The following is a 6658-nucleotide window of genomic DNA, read 5'->3' as shown; positions in this document are numbered from 1 at the left end:
TACAGTCCATAAACTTTAAAAATATTTGATTTCAGTATATTTAGCTAATCCTTCTGTCACATCTTTTGACAGCTTTTTACGTTTTAGTACGTTTTCTCTCCCAGCATCCCAGTACAAAAAGTATATCGAATGCCGCAAATGCATTTAAAAACGAACATTCGTTGAAATACTTTTTTATCACACCAAATCTTTATCATTTTATACAAATATGTTCATCTTTATAATAACACAACATCGGTGATTTGCATGCAATTTAAACAAAACCAAATCAATTGTTCATGTGTTACATTTACATTATGGAAGAGGAATGTCTTATTCTTTATCCAAATTTGTGCACAGCTAATGTGTTTTTCTTTCTTTGTTTAACAAGTGTAACTTTCTGCAATAAGTCACTAAATAAACATTTCGATAAACTACAAAATAATTCAAAATATTGTATTGTGGCTTGCCTACGTCTACGATATGCAAATTTATTAAATTTTTGTGGACGAAAGAGCGACGCAATCTCAATAAACTAAACAGACATCTGAAACAAATTATGATCGGATCTACTACCCTCTCGTTTTCATACGTTTTGTTCATTATTTCATTATTGTTTGTTCTTGACATTAGAGATTTTTTTTTTTCATTGTGCAAAAGTCAACCGACAAGAGGACAGCGAATTATAAAACTTGTTCTTCAATTTGTAAATTTTAATTTAATTTTTGTGCTTTATTGTGACTTTGATATCAATTTCTATCAGTATTTTCGAAATTAGTTCAGCTAAATGCAAAGGAGTTGCGTGTTCAAATGTTGGATTTGTTGTATTAAATCAGTAAAAATGTTTTCTGTTTTGATCGTCTACAATCATTGTTTGGAATATTCTGTTTCGAATAGTTAACAATATTATTAACCAAGATGGCTCAGTATGTTTCTCAATTCGTCGGTCCGAAAATCAATAAATTGAAACAACTTTAAACATTTTGTGACCTTAACGCCATAATATCAGCTGTGGCTCAAAATATAAATACAAAAATCAAATTAGAATTTCTTACGTGTAGTCGAATTGACTTCAGACATAATTTTGTCATTTCGCTTGCACGTAAGGTGCGAGTTTTTTTAAAAGGAATTTTAACGTGATCTTATGTGTTTAAAGATTGAATTAATAGCTGATGTGTTATGTGACAATAAAGTCACGAAGCGTCGGAAAATGTTTCAATTTTGGATATTTTTGATCGACAAATCGAGAGACATGAAACCTCTAAAATGTGCAATAACTATTCGGTATAAGTATTACCGCTGTGCATTTTATATGTGATTATGATGGCCAATAATATTGATGATGTCTCTAATATCTGCAAGTTCGAACAAAACGCCTTTACGTTGCAGTTTGTAAATGGATGAATTCCCTAAGATGAAACAACACGCCTTTACGTTTCTCTTCGTAAATGGAATTGTACAAACGCCTTTATGTTACATTTCGTATAAGGATGAATTCCCAAGGATTGTACAAAAATACTTTACAGTAAAGGCTTTACGTTACATTTCGTAAAAGGATAAATTACTAATTGATAAGATTAACAATAAACAGATTATCATTAAGAAAAAAAAATTAACAAAATGTTTGTTAAATCCTAGCGATTTTTTTGATTTTGATTTTTTGGTGAGATTTGGTGACATCACAAAATTCGCATCACAAAGATCCGCACTGACTTAAAACACCTCTTTGTCTTATTTTGTCATAAATTGTTCACTCCTTTTATTTGATTGCAAAGAAATTTTCAGAACAAACAGAAAGATGCTTTAAAGAGGAGGTATTTCTTGTCTACCTCTTGAATAAAATTTAAACTCATGTGAATACGGCCGCAAAGCTCACAGTAGTTGAAATTTTCTAGATTAAAAGACTTTTTTAGCAAATAAATCTACTGAATTGACCCGATTTGCTCATCAATAAGGTATGCAACTAGTGTGTTTACGGCCCTCGCTTCGCTCTGGCCGCAAAGTTCACACTCGTTGATTTTTTTTCTAGCATAGACAGCAAGAAATCACTCATAGAAGTCTTTTCAGAACAAATCATAGATTATTGATCCATCATTTTCCATTAACGTTAACTTCGTTAGTAATTTCAGTTCTGTCGAAATTACTCCGTATGATAAGGAGACAGAGCCATCACAAATTTCATTCTTAGTCGAATAATTTTTTTTGTTGAGGATTATTCAAGCTATCGAGCAACAAGCAAGTCGAACTTTGATGTGAGACAAAATATTGCGTTGCGTGTTTCTGTCTTTTTACCTATGCATAAAAAAATGCATAAAAATCGACGACATATTTTCATGGTGTGCAATTTTGTCAATATTAATTTTGTTTACGAGATCCCAAAATTGTTTCTTCCCCCGAAGTAATCCATGAATCGTCTGTATTCAATTCTATTTGCATTCAATGCAACACTTTCAAAATGGATCTTATCGATATAATTTATAACATTTAATGAATTTTGTAGGCGGATTAGCTCAAAAAAGACAATTTTTCTTTTAAATAATTGCGCCAATATATTTCGTCTTTAGTTCAAACATTTAAAAAAAAGTCAAAAATGTAAAAACAACTGATTTTGTCATGCAAAAATATAGATAAAAATTGACAAAATTGCCGACCACGAAAATATGTCGTCGATTTATATGCATTTTTTATGCATAGGTAAAAAAGACAGAAACACGCCAACGCAATATTTGTCTTACAAGCAAGTCGAACTTTGATGTGAGACAAAATATTGCGTTGCGTGTTTCTGTCTTTTTTACCTATGCATAAAAAATGCATGTAAATCGACGACATATTTTCATGGTCGGCAATTTTGTCAATTTTAATTTTGTTTACGAGATCCCAAAATTGTTTCTTCCCCCGAAGTAATCCATGAATCGTCTGTATTCAATTCTATTTGCATTCAATGCAACACTTTCAAAATGGATCTTATCGATATAATTTTAACATTTAATGAATTTTGTAGGCGGATTAGCTCAAAAAAGACAATTTTTCTTTTAAATAATTACGCCAATATATTTCGTCTTTAGTTCAAACATTTAAAAAAAAGTCAAAAATGTAAAAACAACTGATTTTGTCATGCAAAAATATAGATAAAAATTGACAAAATTGCCGACCACGAAAATATGTCGTCGATTTATATGCATTTTTTATGCATAGGTAAAAAAGACAGAAACACGCAACGCAATATTTGTCTTACAAGCAAGTCGAACTTTGATGTGAGACAAAATATTGCGTTGCGTGTTTCTGTCTTTTTACCTATGCATAAAAAATGCATGTAAATCGACGACATATTTTCATGGTCGGCAATTTTGTCAATTTTAATTTTGTTTACGAGATCCCAAAATTGTTTCTTCCCCCGAAGTAATCCATGAATCGTCTGTATTCAATTCTATTTGCATTCAATGCAACACTTTCAAAATGGATCTTATCGATATAATTTTAACATTTAATGAATTTTGTAGGGCGGATTAGCTCAAAAAAGACAATTTTTCTTTTAAATAATTGCGCCAATATATTTCGTCTTTAGTTCAAACATTTAAAAAAAAGTCAAAAATGTAAAAACAACTGATTTTGTCATGCCAAAAATATATATAAAAATTGACAAAATTGCCGACCACGAAAATATGTCGTCGATTTATATGCATTTTTTATGCATAGGTAAAAAAGACAGAAACACGCAACGCAATATTTGTCTTACAAGCAAGTCGAACTTTGATGTGAGACAAAATATTGCGTTGCGTGTTTCTGTCTTTTTTACCTATGCATAAAAAATGCATGTAAATCGACGACATATTTTCATGGTCGGCAATTTTGTCAATTTTAATTTTGTTTTACGAGATCCCAAAATTGTTTCTTCCCCGAAGTAATCCATGAATCGTCTGTATTCAATTCTATTTGCATTCAATGCAACACTTTCAAAATGGATCTTATCGATATAATTTTAACATTTAATGAATTTTGTAGGCGGATTAGCTCAAAAAAGACAATTTTTCTTTTAAATAATTGCGCCAATATATTTCGTCTTTAGTTCAAACATTTAAAAAAAAGTCAAAAATGTAAAAACAACTGATTTTGTCATGCAAAAATATAGATAAAAATTGACAAAATTGCCGACCACGAAAATATGTCGTCGATTTATATGCATTTTTTATGCATAGGTAAAAAAGACAGAAACACGCAACGCAATATTTGTCTTACAAGCAAGTCGAACTTTGATGTGAGACAAAATATTGCGTTGCGTGTTTCTGTCTTTTTTACCTATGCATAAAAAATGCATATAAATCGACGACATATTTTCATGGTCGGCAATTTTGTCAATTTTAATTTTGTTTACGAGATCCCAAAATTGTTTCTTCCCCCGAAGTAATCCATGAATCGTCTGTATTCAATTCTATTTGCATTCAATGCAACACTTTCAAAATGGATCTTATCGATATAATTTTAACATTTAATGAATTTTGTAGGCGGATTAGCTCAAAAAAGACAATTTTTCTTTTAAATAATTGCGCCAATATATTTCGTCTTTAGTTCAAACATTTAAAAAAAAGTCAAAAATGTAAAAACAACTGATTTGTCATGCAAAAATATAGATAAAAATTGACAAAATTGCCGACCACGAAAATATGTCGTCGATTTATATGCATTTTTTATGCATAGGTAAAAAAGACAGAAACACGCAACGCAATATTTGTCTTACAAGCAAGTCGAACTTTGATGTGAGACAAAATATTGCGTTGCGTGTTTCTGTCTTTTTTACCTATGCATAAAAAATGCATGTAAATCGACGACATATTTTCATGGTCGGCAATTTTGTCAATTTTAATTTTGTTTACGAGATCCCAAAATTGTTTCTTCCCCCGAAGTAATCCATGAATCGTCCTGTATTCAATTCTATTTGCATTCAATGCAACACTTTCAAAATGGATCTTATCGATATAATTTTAACATTTAATGAATTTTGTAGGCGGATTAGCTCAAAAAAGACAATTTTTCTTTTAAATAATTGCGCCAATATATTTCGTCTTTAGTTCAAACATTTAAAAAAAAGTCAAAATGGTAAAAACAACTGATTTTGTCATGCAAAAATATAGATAAAAATTGACAAAATTGCCGACCACGAAAATATGTCGTCGATTTATATGCATTTTTTATGCATAGGTAAAAAAGACAGAAACACGCAACGCAATATTTGTCTTACAAGCAAGTCGAACTTTGATGTGAGACAAAATATTGCGTTGCGTGTTTCTGTCTTTTTTACCTATGCATAAAAAATGCATATAAATCGACGACATATTTTCATGGTCGGCAATTTTGTCAATTTTAATTTTGTTTACGAGATCCCAAAATTGTTTCTTCCCCCGAAGTAATCCATGAATCGTCTGTATTCAATTCTATTTGCATTCAATGCAACACTTTCAAAATGGATCTTATCGATATAATTTTAACATTTAATGAATTTTGTAGGCGGATTAGCTCAAAAAAGACAATTTTTCTTTTAAATAATTGCGCCAATATATTTCGTCTTTAGTTCAAACATTTAAAAAAAAGTCAAAAATGTAAAAACAACTGATTTTGTCATGCAAAAATATAGATAAAAATTGACAAAATTGCCGACCACGAAAATATGTCGTCGATTTATATGCATTTTTTATGCATAGGTAAAAAAGACAGAAACACGCAACGCATTATTTGTCTTACAAGCAAGTCGAACTTTGATGTGAGACAAAATATTGCGTTGCGTGTTTCTGTCTTTTTTACCTATGCATAAAAAATGCATATAAATCGACGACATATTTTAGTGGTCGGCAATTTTGTCAATTTTTATCTATATTTTTGCATGACAAAATCAGTTGTTTTTACATTTTTGACTTTTTTTTTAAATGTTTGAACTAAAGACGAAATATATATTGGCATTTATTCCCTTGACTGAAAGTCATGGGTCTTACGGATGATAAACACTCTAAAATGTTTGTCACAAAATGTTCACTATGATTGAAAATACATGAATGTATGACCAAAAATCTTAAATACAGAAAATGTTTGTCACACTTTGTTCATTCTTTGATAACACGATAACTCGAGTAATTCTCAATGGATTTCCAATTTTTTTTTATTCGACGGGGAATTAAATTCCTGAGGTTAAGTTCGAAGATGGGCTATGATGTACCGATGATCTTAAAGATATTCCCAAAAGAATTTTTGTCTCATTGCTTGATAACACGATAACTTGAGCAATCTTCAACTGAGTTCCAAATTATTTTTTTTATTTGACGAGGAATTAAATTCTTTAGGTTAAGTTCGAAGATAGGCTATAACAGACTGGGGAGCTCGGAGATATTCTCAAAAGAATTTTTGTCTTGTCTCTTGATAACAAGATAACTCGAGTAATTCTTAGTGGATTTCCAAAAACTTTTTTTTATCGAAGAGGAATTCAATTCCTCAGGTCAAGTTTGAAGATGGGCTATAACGGACCGGTGATCTTAAAGATATTCTTAATAGAATTTTTGGCTCGTCGCTTGATTCCACGATAACTTGAATAATCCTAAACGGATTTCCAAAAACTTCTTTTTAATCGACGGGGAATTCAATTCCTCACGTTAAGTTCAAAGATGGGCTATAATAGACCGGAGATCTCTGAGAT

The sequence above is a fragment of the Bradysia coprophila genome, assembly GCF_014529535.1.
Source record: "Bradysia coprophila strain Holo2 chromosome X unlocalized genomic scaffold, BU_Bcop_v1 contig_117, whole genome shotgun sequence".
In the NCBI taxonomy this organism is placed as follows: Eukaryota; Metazoa; Arthropoda; class Insecta; order Diptera; family Sciaridae; genus Bradysia; species Bradysia coprophila.
The sequence above is the reverse complement of the archived record's forward strand: the minus strand, read 5'-3'. Positions refer to the sequence as shown.